The sequence below is a fragment of the Triticum aestivum genome, chromosome 1D (genome assembly GCF_018294505.1).
Source record: "Triticum aestivum cultivar Chinese Spring chromosome 1D, IWGSC CS RefSeq v2.1, whole genome shotgun sequence".
NCBI classification, from domain to species: domain Eukaryota; kingdom Viridiplantae; phylum Streptophyta; class Magnoliopsida; order Poales; family Poaceae; genus Triticum; species Triticum aestivum.
Genome location: NC_057796.1, coordinates 291,428,463 through 291,441,835, shown reverse-complemented (window position 1 = coordinate 291,441,835; position 13,373 = coordinate 291,428,463). Strand labels below are relative to the sequence as shown.

Sequence of the window (13,373 nt, the reverse complement as noted above, 5' to 3'; positions counted from 1 at the left end):
GATTGACAGGATAAACTGAGATATATACATTGTGCTTAATTTAGACCTTCTTGTTGTTGTTGTTGGATGGCCCCGCGACATCGTCTTGGCGAGGACGCTTCTTGCCGCTGACTGTTGGCTTTTCATCGCCGCCGCCGTCGTCATCGTCGTTGCTGTTGCCGTCCTCCTCCTCCTCCTCGCTCGACCATTCCTCCTCATCATCATTGTCGTCCTCTTCTTCGTCCTCTGATGGCTCCTCGTCCGTCTGGTTGTCGTCTGACGACTCCGGAGGCGACATCCCTTCCATGAACCGGATATAATCGAGGTCTGGGCTCGACGCCAGACTCATGGAAGACAAGTGGGATGATTCCGATGTTGACCTATCATCGGGCGCCAGACCGCTGGCCGAACTGTCATCCTCGATGTCGCTCGACATGGCTGCAGAGTGTGTGCCAGTGTGTAGCGCGGCCTGCGGGGGACGATGAAGATGGTGGACACTTAAGCGAGGTATGCAGAGAAGAGGAACTGCCAATTGAAGCGGGGTTTTTTTGCACGCGGGGGGGGGGGGGGTAATTGAAGCGGGGGTTGACGTATTATCTAACTGCTGATATAATCAGCCGCAATTATTTGTACCCAGTCGCTCCAAATTCCCGGGGTTGCGCAGGATTCCAATTGGCTATTTGGCTGGTTTCCTTTTTCAGGACAAAAATAAGGAACGAGTTTTGGGATTATGCACCGGTATCGGTACGAACAGAGTATGACAGTTGGCAAGCAATACATTGAGCTCTTCTTATTGATAAAGCCAGTAATAATCAAACTAGAAAGGAAAAGAAAAAAGACAAAGAAAAATATCTGCACGAATCTTCGCGTAACATCAATGGCATAGGACCTAGATGTGCATTACTTAGAGCACATCTAGATGTGCTTTAGCAATACTGTCAAACAAAACCCCTAATCATCATTGCAAACAGCGCATAGAACATGGCTAATGCGACAACCACAACTACACATGCTAGTTCCTTCTTGTCTCTTGCTTTCATCTGTTGCCTGTGATTGATTCTTTCTTGCTTCATCGTACTGATTGTACATTCTAGATCAACCAGTTTCTTCTTCAGCTTTATGTTATCTTCTGCGAACTTGGTGATAACACTCCGAGCCCTGCCATGCCATTCTTCATCCAGCCAGTTAACAAAGGCACAAGCCTCATATCCCTGTCAATGTTAAATAGTATTCAGGATGAGCGGTGGCATTAACTGAAGTAAAATGATGAACTTAATTAGCACTAACCTCTAAGGGGCAATTGAGAAACCGCTTGCCAATGTCGAATCCCTGCGTGCATACACGTCGAGCGGGAGTGTGCCTGTGCACACAACTCAACTTTTGGTACTTCTCGGTGGCGCAAAACTCGGAGTCGAACTCGTGTTGCGGGAGTCTGGAGTCATGTTCTGGATCCGGCGGCAGATCGCTTTCTTGGGGGGGACGGGGTGGGGGGTCATTCAGGACGGATTCAGCAAGGAGCTATACTTTGGACATGCTAAAAAAGATCGGATAGATTGGAACCTAACAGGACGATTCGGATCCATAGTACACCTGCCTCCGGATGACCTTAGGCAAGTGCTCGGTGGCGACCGCCGTCGTGGCGGTGATACGAGCAGGAGCAGCCGCACCGAAACCATTAGCACCACTCGTCCGCATTCCCCCAATGTCAGCGCCACGCGAGGGAATTTGGAGGCTATGTAGGGATATGGGGGAAATGGGGAAACTATGGAGATAAGCTAATGGTCGGGAACTACTTATGGCACTATATATTGTATACGGCACACTGTTTATATATGTCATTTGTGTTAGGTATTACAACATCACACACGATTTCCGCACCAAACCGTGTGAGAAGACAATGTAGGTTAGACACGGTTGCCGTTACATAACCGTATGTGATGTACTACCCTGTCCATATAATTGAGTTACGGTGAGATACCATGTAAACAGCCGCTCTGCGGATATCCGTAAAAAAACAGCCGCTCTGCAAATAGAGATGGCGGCGGCGGCCTAGGCAGCGGCTACCGGAGAAGAGGTCAATCCTCGGTGGGTGGTGGCGGCGTCATAGGAGGTCAATCCTCGGTCTGCGGCGGGACATAGGAGGAGCTCAACCATCGAGGTTGGCGGCGGCGTGATTCGAGCACATCCATCGCGGTCGATGGCGGGATAGTGGAGGTCGAACTTCAGGCGGCAGCTGCACTAAGCTTTGGTCCTCGACCCTACTGTCTCGGCGTGCCACCGCATCACGCTTGTCTGTCTGCTGGGTGGAGGTCGCCGCGCGGCTAATTAATTAAGGTATTCTTTTCGTGAGTGGCTTAATTAAGGTATTCAATTCCTAAGGGTAGCGTTGTACTTGTACTCTGCGTGTAAATTGACTGGCCATTAATTTTTGTCATTGCACGTCTGGATAACAACATGGAGCGCCCTCAGTAATTATGAAAATAAAACCTTGTGATTTATGCACGCATCTTTGGGCAGCAGTTAATCCGTGTATTAATGTTGTTGTTTTGTTTTTAATTACCATTCGTGTGCTGCAGATGGAACAATCTCGACGGATGAAGAATCGGAAAACCGCATATTTTATCAGTGGCGTGACAGAGTTCATGAATTTGGCTGAAAGTACAAAGAGGAGAATTGGTGGTGCGGATTACATCCTATGTCCATGTACTGATTGTGCCAATACAGAGTCACATGAAGTTGTAGATGTCCAGATGCACTTAGTCTCTAGGGGATTCATGGATGGATATACACGTTGGACCAAACACGGTGAAGAGGAGGTCATGGATGAGGATACCCATGGCAGCGAGATGCCAAACCCCGATCAGTGTCACATGGATGTTGAATCTAACATCAGGGCAGAGGCATCAAGCTACCAATGGAACACCGGAAAGCCGAAATGCCCACTGGAAAACCAAGACGTCGACGCAAATGACAACAATCTTGATATGCCAGATTTTGCTGCTATGATTGCAGATTTCGAGGGCCCAAAAAGGACATGATTGGGTACAAGGATCTGCCAACCATTGATGCGGACTCCAAGAAAGAATTGTATCCAGGTTGCAAAAAGAAACATTCCAGGTTGAGTGCGACCCTGGCGCTTCTCGGATTTAAAGCAGCAAACGGTCTATCAAACAAGGGCTTCACAAAGATGTTAGGTCTTTTCAAAGAAATTCTTCCAGAAGATAATGTGCTCCCCAGAAGCACGAATGAAGCGAAGAAAATTGTTTGCCCATTGGAACTTGAAGTACAGAAGATACACGCTTGTGTGAATGATTGTATATTGTACCGTGGTGAGTACAAAGATTTGCGTGCATGTCCCACATGCAAGCATGCACGATACAGGCGCAGGAGAGCAAAGGACAAGTACAAATTGGACGACGAGATCAAGACAGGAATCCCGTTCAAGGTTGTTTGGTACTTGCCTTTAATTCCAAGGTTGAGGCGTTTGTTTGCAAACCCTAGAGAGGCAAAGAAGTTGTGGTGGCATCATGATGAGCGAATTGCGGATAGGTTTATGAGGCACACGAAAGATGGGGCTCAATGGGAATTAATCGACAACAAGTTTGAAAATTTTGCCAAGGATCCTAGAAGTATAAGGCTCGCGGAGTGTACTGACGGTCCTTTTGGCGATATGAGCACCAATCACAACACATGGCCGGTGCTTCTGTGCATATATAACCTAGCTCCTTGGTTGTGTATGAAGAAAAAATACATTATGACATCAATGATTATCCAAGGCCCGAAGCAACCTGGAAATGACATCGACATTTACTTTCAGCTACTGGTAGAAGAACTGCTAACAGTGTGGATAGATGCGCCTGCTGTAAAATGTTATGATGCTTACAGAAAGGAGATTTTCGATCTACATGCGATGCTGGTGTACACCATTCAAGATATGCCGGCATTAGGCAACACATTGGGGCAGAAAACAAAGGGAGATGTAGGGTGTGTCACATGCATGGATAGTACAGCTAGCAGAAGACTTCCCAACTCGCACAAAACAGTGTATTTGCGTCATCATATGTTCTTACGGAAAACTCACCCATACCGAAAGATGAAAGCTGAATTTGATGGTACGACAGAGACAGGTGCGGGCCCAAGTCCCTATGACGGGGAGGTGGTCCACAACATGGCTAAAAAAATAATGTTGTGCTTGGCAAGAACCACCCTTTGACGGTGAAACAAACACCCAAGGGTCAAGTGTATAAGAAGAAATTGGTGTTCTGGAAATTACCTTACTGGGAGATTCTACGTGTACGTCAGTGCATCGATGTCATGCACGTAGAGAAGAACGTATGTGAAAGCATCCTTGGTACTCTGCGCAAGATTAAAGGTAAAATAAAGGATGGTGACAGTTCATGGCTCGATATGCTTGCTGATCAATCAAAACGCAAGAGTGAAGCAGAAGCTGATGACAAATTCATCAAAGCTCGCCAGAGTTACAATTTCAGTACAAAAGAAGCAACACAGTTCTTCACCTATTTGTTGTCAGTTAAGACACCCTCTTCCTACTGCGCAAACATCAGAAGTCTCGTGGATGTGAGCTTAGGTAGAATAAAGTTGGGACACATGAAGTCACATGATTGCCACGTAATGTTGACACAAATCCTCCCGGTGGCCATCAGGAATATGATGGACAAAGATATAAGAAACACACTCTTTGACCTTTGTGATTTCTTCAACCAACTATGGCAGAAAGTTGTAGATCCTGAAGAGTTGGATCATATGCAAGATGATATTGCAAGAATATTGTCCAACCTAGAGATGTTTTCCCCACCTTCATTCTTTGATGTCATGGTCCATCTCACTGTGCACCTTGTCGACGAGATAAAGTATTGTGGTCCTGTGTTTCTTCGCAACATGTATCCCTTCGAGCGGTTCATGGGAATACTGAAGCGCTTTTGTCGGAACTGAAACCATCCAGAGGCAAGCATTCTACAAGGTTATACAGCGGAGGTGGTGGTTGAGTTTTGCACCGAATACATGAAACAAAGACATATAGGTTTGCCCCTCTCTCGCCACGAGGGAAGGCTAAAAGGTAAGCCGGTCCTTGCTAGCACGCAAATGGCTGCACCCGGAGAATTGGCAGAGAAAGCCCATTTGATGGTACTGCTTAACAGCCCAGTTCTCAGCGCTTATGCCAAAGAACACTTGGCGGAGATACGCCAAAGATTCTTACCAATGGTGCCTTCATCACATGTGGAGATGAAGGAGCACACTAAGAACTACGCTGAATGGCTGAAGAATCGTTTGTCACAAGGATCCATCGATGACATTGCTACGTGGTTGGCACAAAAGCCATCACCTACGGTGTTGACGTACCAAGCATATGACATAAATGGATACATGTTCTACACTGAGGAACATGATCATAAGACCTCGTATCAGAACAACTCTATTCGAATAGAATGCATGACTATAAATGAAGCTGATAAAAGGGTATACTATGGAACCATCAAAGAGATTTGGGAGCTTGACTATGTGAAAGTTAAGGTGGCATTATTCGGGTGCGCATGGATCCCTGTTGGTCAGGTAAGGATTGATGAGTACAGGAAGACATGTGTTAACAGGACAACGATGGCATGTCACGCGGACCCATTCATTCTTGCCAGCGATGCTATCCAGATTTTCTTTGTGGAAGACCCCTTGCATAAGAACTGCCATTTAGCGATGCATGTTAAGAGAAGGGTACTAGGTGTCGACGATGTTGCCGATGAGGACGAGTACGATGAATTTGATGAGTTGCCAGCCAAGGGATCACGCACCCGTGTAACAGTGCAGCGTAAAATCATCAAAAAAACCAAGTTCATTCGGGGTCAACATAATGATCCCCATTCCCCCATGTACATGGGAATTAAGCCGTAAGACTAGTCTTTATGTCTACCCTGCAACTTAATTTATTCAATTTAGAACTGTCGCGTGTACTGAATTTGTGAGTTATGCCCGATTTTCTGTTGATGTAAGAACCGTTAATATGTTGACCTTGATATGCTGTCAGGCAATGAATATGAACTATTTTTTGTTATTATTATTATTACTAGCAAAGGGCCCGTGCGTTGCATCGGGAGAAAAAAAATCCATAATCTCCAATGGCCATGACTATATTTTGTTGCATCACCGAGATCCACTATCACTCTCAATTTCATGGAATCATGGACATTTTTTAAAACTCGTGCACATACCTACAATCGAGAACAATTTTCAAATCCATGAACATTTTTACAAATTTTTCAATATTTTCTAAAATGAAGAACATTATCTAAATTCATGAAAGTTTTATACAATTTGCAAACATTTTTTTAAAATAGTAAATATTTTTCAAACAATTTTTTGAATCGGCGAACATTTCTAGAAATGACGAATATTTTTTTGGAAATTGGTGGCACACTTTTTGAAATCCACGTACATTTTCTTATCTAGCAAAAGTGCCCGTGCGTTGCAAGGGGTGAAAAAATTCATGAACATTTTGTTGCATCAGCGAGATACATTATCACTCTCATTTTCATGAAATCGTGAACAATTTTTTACAATCATGAACTTTTTAAAACTCGTGAACATATCTGACATCATGAAAAGTTCATAATTTGTGAACATTCTTACATTTTTTGAACATTTTCTAAAATCAAGAACATTTCATACTATTTGCAAACATTTTTCTTAATTGTGAACATTTTTAAATGTTTTTTCTTGAATAGGCGAACATTTCTAGAATCGAAGAACGTTCTTTTGGAATTGTTTGGTGGAACAATTTTTGAAATTCACAGACATTTTTTTGATTTAACAAACTTTTTGAAAATGCATTGTCATTTTTTGAATCAGCAAACATTTTATGAATCAATAAACTATTTTGTAAATTATGAATAGTTATTGTAAATTATGAACACATGGTAATATTTTTTGAACTGGCAAAATTTTGTTCAATTTCATTAATATTTTGAATACATGAACTTTTTAAAAAACGTGAACATTTTTTGATTTCTCAAACATCTATTTTTAAATTGTAAATATTTTGAGTATCCGAACATTTTTTTAAGATCACATTTTCTAAGTCCACAAACATTTTGAATTATTAAACATTGTATTTCAAAATTATCATTTTTTTTTATTTTCGATTTTTTTAATTACCAAATTATTTAAATTAGAAAAAACAAAGACGGAAAAGAAAAGCGAACATAAAATACGAAAACTAAAAAACAGGCCACCCGGACATGGGCCAGCCCAAACAGGCGCTGTTTGTTCTCCCAGCGCGCGCAAAGCGCAATATAAAAGGTTTTTACTGGGCCGGCCCATGGAGAGATTCCCCTTTGTGAAACATTTTTATTATTTATAGATGACATCGGTGGGTAATATTTTGCAACTTTTGGAGCAATTTCATTAACGACGACCAGACGCACTCAGTGCTTTATTATTAAAAAAATGTGCCCATGCGTTGCTGCGGGTCGTTGTCAACCATGCAAGTAGATGGTCAAGAAGCCACACTCTCACTCGAGCGACGCCTCCTCCAGCTACTACACTCAGGTGGAAGAAATGTGGTTGGATAGGGAGTGCTCGGAGAAGCTTGAACGAGTGCATTTTTTATTACTGCTAGTCCTGAATGATGCAAAATTTGTGATATTCCTTATCAAATCACAGTGGCTTAAGACCAAGGAAAGAAACCCATTGGTTGGAGCTACTACAAATTCACACCCCCGATGTGAACCCATTTTAGGGACGAAAAACAACCAAGTTCCGGAACATGTAAACAAAAAATGATGTTGCTGACCACATTTGACGTACGGTCTATGTGTGAAGGCAATTCTGTATGCCGAAATATGTTGTGGATAATGCATTATTATGGTTATATATTTTACGGCACAATGGATCAACATCTCACAATATTCCTTATTTTCAGTATAAAACCTTCATTGCGCAACACAGGACCCGATACATAGTACTCCACAATATCCACAATAATTGACTTGCATTTATTTTGGATTGAGTTGCACAAGGCAACCAATGTGTCATCTCTGAACCCAGAAACATGAAAGCTGAAACCACACCATCACCTCTTCTAATCAGCAATCCATACAAAATGTGTGCCATGGCAAGCTCCAAAAGACTTTATATTTGGTTAAGGACACAAACAGCACCAAAGCCAACTTCAGAGGAAAAAACAGAACCAAACCCAATGGTGCATGTACATTGTAAACTGATATGCATAAACTAACACACTTGAATAGATTTAGCATGGTTACTACACTCCCAACTTTTTCATGGTTACCCAGCATAGCAAATGAAATTAGTGCCTCAAACCTAGTAGGTAGTCTTCAACTTCTGTCATCAAATAATATCAAATAATATCTAAACGCCGCTCGTGAGTAAATTAAAAATGCTGTCACTACCACAGGGATACGTCCAACATAAAGAGTTTCTTTTTCACTTTCGAAATCAAAAGCAATATATACTCGCTAATTCAGTTCAACAATAACAGTAATTTATGATTTCCTACAGTTTAGAAAAAACTCACATATCTATCTTGTGTGAAGAAATAGCTCTTCCAAATTGAGTAGTGGCCTGAATACTGAATTATTATTTTTGCTTTTCAGAGCTGGTAACTTGCTAACTTCCCCCTGTTGTCTAATTTCTGGACACATTAGCCTACTGGCATAATATAGATAGAGTGACTTTGCTTCAGTTAATACAGGCCTCTACTTCTAGTTCTAGTTGGTATAGTTGATTTCCAAAGATAATGAAGTACTACTATTTAGTCTTGTCCTCGAAGTTACAAAGATAAAATACAAAGCAAGAGAGAACATATGATATACGTCCATGCCATCGTGAATCAGAATGACAAGGCTCTGTGTCTAATTGACACATTACTATGAGTCCAAACTAACCAAGGTCTCGTCAATTCTGGGATTTAGAAATTGGAAGAATGGGGCTAAGGTCTAATAAAGCTTCTGTTATTGTTTCCAAAGATCCTAGGTGAGGAGGCAATATCTTTTAGATATAGTCAAGAACAGAATCGAACAGGCTCGCTAGATTCATTTCACTATTATGCATAAGGAATCCTTGTTAAATATACTTGTCTCTGCATCCGGAGTGGGTGATACAGATTAAGTACAATAAAAACATGTTTATGCACCCGGAGTCCTTGGTCCTTATAAGAACTTTAGTTCAGAATAATTCAGTGAAATGATCGTAAATCTTCTGAAAGTAACGATATAAATAAGGGATATGAATAGGGAAACAAGCATATACACTGATTTTGAATGTATATAACTCTTCAAAAGTAAGTAATTGCTTAAATACTGAAGAAAAAAATTATTCTTTCAAAGCTGGTGACTTGCTAACTTCCCTCTCATCCTGCTACCAGTCAATAGACTATGTAAAAGAAAATAAAAGAAGCAACAGAACCGCACCTACTACATATACATTATACCTCTAGACATATATTAAAGATGCAACCAAATTGCAGTACATTTTTCTGCTCTGGTTCAAGCTGCATGTTTCCTACGTCCTACCTCAGCAAAAGAAACAACTTCAAGTCAATTCTAGGTCGCTGCATTGCCTATGTCTGAAACCCAACATACGATTAATATTCCCAGCTGCATTGTCTATGTCTAAAACCCAGCATACAATTGCCTTATGTGCTAGATTCTCAAGAGAAGTTTTATTGTCGCTTCTGCAGAAAGTAGAAGCATTATTACATAAATAATAATGCTCCAGTGGTGCAGAACTGGATTGCATAATAAGTTGTGGTACATTGGGCAACAGAGAAGCTATGCATTGGGTATTAATTATCTTCTGAAACTGTAGTACATATCTCGGGTGAAGCATGGTCAGACGGAGTTCCGGTGAAGGGTGGAGCACGAGCGGATAGTGTTCCTGCTAAGTCGGCAGAACGGCGAGATTGGATGGATGCCGCCTGTGACCCGGTCATTCAGCAGTATCTAGGGGCCACTTCAGGGATTTCGTCATGCACAACTTCGTCTCCATCGATCCCTGCCCCAATGAACACCTTGCCGGATGCCAGAGTTCCACACCAATGAACACCTTGCCAGATGCATGCCTATACAGAGGGAGTACACATGAAAGAACATTAATTCCATGTAGTAATACTGCTTATGTGAACTAATTATGGTAAACAAAATTTCAGCTAAAATAAAGAAAGATTGAAAACAGTTCAAATAAATTTTCGAATATTTTAGTTATTCATACAAACATCTTCACAAAATATGGCAGACAACCTCCATATCAACAAACATGCAATTATAGATAGTTACAACTAAACTTGTCTGTCTTTGTCTTACCTCAAAGTAGGTGAGTACCTTGTCCAGCAGTGGCCTGAGCTTGGACAATTCATATCCTTGCACATATATTTTTCCTACATGTATTATGACAATTTGTTCCGAAAAGCAGGTTAACTAAGAAAAGATGAATATATAAAGATTTATATATTAGATCTCACATCATAAATCTCCAAACGATTTTGTGCTCCCACTCTCTGCCAGCATTACCGAAGATGAGAAACTCTAGGCAATTTCCATGGAAATTTACCACATATCATGGAACTGGTATATTATATCATACCATGGTACACAATATTTCTCCTTTATCCTTTTTGTAATTCAAGCTTCAAAGAAATAGCCAATGAAAAGGTACTGAAAATGTCAAAACATTGGGCAAGATTTGTGAGAATGTCTGCTAGTATAACAATAAAATAGACAGATAAATAACCAAGCAATAAGTAGATGGTAAGAAACTAAGCATGGATGTGATTTTGAACCAAGCCTGAAGCTCTGTCTTATGGATTGAGAACAATGGTGAGTGAACCATGGAAAGCAACTCAATTTCCTTCTTGTTTTCAGCTTGCTTGTACATCTATTTTTGTTCTCCCCTGTGGTCATGGAGTAAAATCAACATGCCACATATATCAATATTTTTGTTCATGTTATCATGCACTGTGGTTCTACAGAGTAAATTCTGAGCAAAACGGGATAGCAGCACTGTACTTACTATATACCAACAATTTACTCGAAAGTACTCCCTCCGTTCCTAAATATTTGTCTTTTTAGAGATTTCAAATGAACTATCACATACGGATGTATATAGACATATTTTAGAGTGTATATTCACTCATTTTGCTCCGTATGTAGTCACTTGTTGAAATCTCTAGAAACACAAATATTTAGGAACAGAGGGAGTAGCTGCTACCCAAAATATATACTGGTAAGCGACTGCTATACATGTGATTGCAGAGATGTTCCTCCAACATGTACTGATCAGAGATTCTGAAGCAGAGCCAGCTACCTAACCAACATGCCTAGCAGACGAACACGATGTGGGGGGTAAGCCATGGTTGTGAACAGCAATGCGTGGGTGAGGTCGGGACCGTCGGGCTCGCCGTCGCTGCTGCTGCGCGAGTCTCCACCTCCATCGCCGCTCTCGAGGAAGTCGTTGACGAGCATGGCAGGCCCATGTCGCTCTCGTGGCTGCCGTGGTGGCTCTGGCCCCTACCCTCCACGCATCCAAAGCCAGAGCTCACCTCTCTGGTTGCTCTGTTGACGAGCGCCCAGATTCAAACCGCAGGGGAGCCATGCCCCAGTGGCTGAATTCGGAGAGGAGGTCTGCCTGGATCGATGTTCATGCTTCGGCTGGGGATCCACACCGATGAGCAGCCTGGATCTGGATCTGAAAGAGAGATTGGGTGTGCAAAGGGGGTGAGGTGGGTGGCGGCGCCCTAGCGTGGCCTCAGGCAGAGGCAGGGCCTGGACCGGCGTGACGGTGGCGAAAGCTAATAGGATGAAGATCGAGGGAACGTGAGGTGGCTGCGGGCGTCGCGCTAGCCGCCACCGCCTGACTGTGCTTCGAGCCACCGCCGCCGCCTGACTGCTCTCTCCCAGCCTCGCAGGTAAGAGCCTCTCTCGATCTCGATGTACGAAGCCCAAGTCGAGGGAGATCGACGAAAGAATAGGAAGGAGGCCGAGTCTGCTGCGGCAACGCATCGTTTGTCAGATTCCATGTTTGCGTGTCTCGGGAGGTCGATCCGGCCCGGTTGCAAATTGTTTTGGGCTGGCAGCCTGGCACCGCATGCATAATCAGATTGCACATGACGTGGTTCCCCGAATTAGTACCACGCGTATATGTTTTAAATTCAAAGTGAAAGCGTAAACTTACAGGAAAAAGCGTATTGTGACAGCAAAAGAGCTCGTGCGTTGCAACGGGAAAAAATACCACACCTCCCTAAACCAATAATCATGACTCCCGAATAGGTTCACGTCCTTTATTTCAACCTGGCATCCCATACGTGTTGCCATTTATCCTCCTTTCCAGCATCGCTCATGGTGGCCTCAGTGCGCACACGTCCACTATGTGCTTGAATTTGTTCAATCCAAAGGGCATGTCTCTCATCATAATATGAGAAATATGTTTTTTCTTGCGAGATTTGCCGATGCGTGCATGCGTGGTTATCATTGGTTTTTTTCGTGTTTAATCTGGTTTGTTGAGGTGTTCGTTTGCAATTAGGATCAGCGCCCAAACGAAGGAAAAATGGATCATGCGCTATTGATTAAGGTTGCACCCTGCATAGCATTTCAAAAATGGTTAACAGGTAAAATAACACCATGTTTAGATTCTACACATTTTTCTAATCAAATTTCATATACAGCATATTAAAATTGGAGTTAGTGTTTAAAATAATGGATATTTTTTAAAAGGATTTATTTTAGAAGATGGACTGTGGGTTGATTAACCAGAATATCATGGTGTTTCTCTTTAATTCCGTCACTGTGTATTGCGGGTTAATTTTTCGAAAGGTCAGGGGATATTCCATAGAAATGAAAAAAGGCCAATCAAAAGAAAACTTGATGATTGTCCAGCTATCATCAAAAGTTTTATAATGGTGTAGTGCCATACCAGAACCATCTGTGTATGCATAGTCAGATAAGTTTTTACTTCTCCAACTTAGAAATACTCATACATACTCATACCTAAGGAAATTGTATACCAAGTAAACTTGCTACACTCAGAGAAATACTATGTAAATTATTGGCTTTTACCAACAGGTATGCAGCAAAGAGCTCAATGCAAGAGGTCGCATGGGGCCCGATCAGGAAACACATAAACAGAAAAGGAACAATTAATGACTCAGGTATGGATCAACTGATTAGAGAAGTTGCACATGGATACTAAGTTTACCGTGGTAAACTGCCAAATACTAATTCTGTTATTTCAGGATCTCCGGCGATGTGCATTCAGTGGGAGGAGACGTTCCCGTCGACGATGAGGTGCCTACGGTGACTTCGTAAATTTCAAGATGATATGCCGCCTCAGTCTTTCAGAGGTGCTCATAGGGGTAGGGTGTGCGTGTGTAC

At 42.3% G+C, this 13,373-nt stretch overlaps 1 long non-coding RNA gene across 1 annotated transcript; it reads right to left on the bottom strand.

Moving 5' to 3' along the window:
• Window positions 1-9,571: 9,571 nt before the first annotated feature.
• On the bottom strand, window positions 9,572-12,016 carry LOC123181532 (uncharacterized). The gene is made up of 2 exons (XR_006491758.1): window positions 10,311-12,016; window positions 9,572-10,069 (listed from the first exon to the last, which is right to left on the bottom strand). It is a non-coding gene; the product is annotated as an uncharacterized lncRNA (long non-coding RNA).
• Window positions 12,017-13,373: the final 1,357 nt, after the last annotated feature.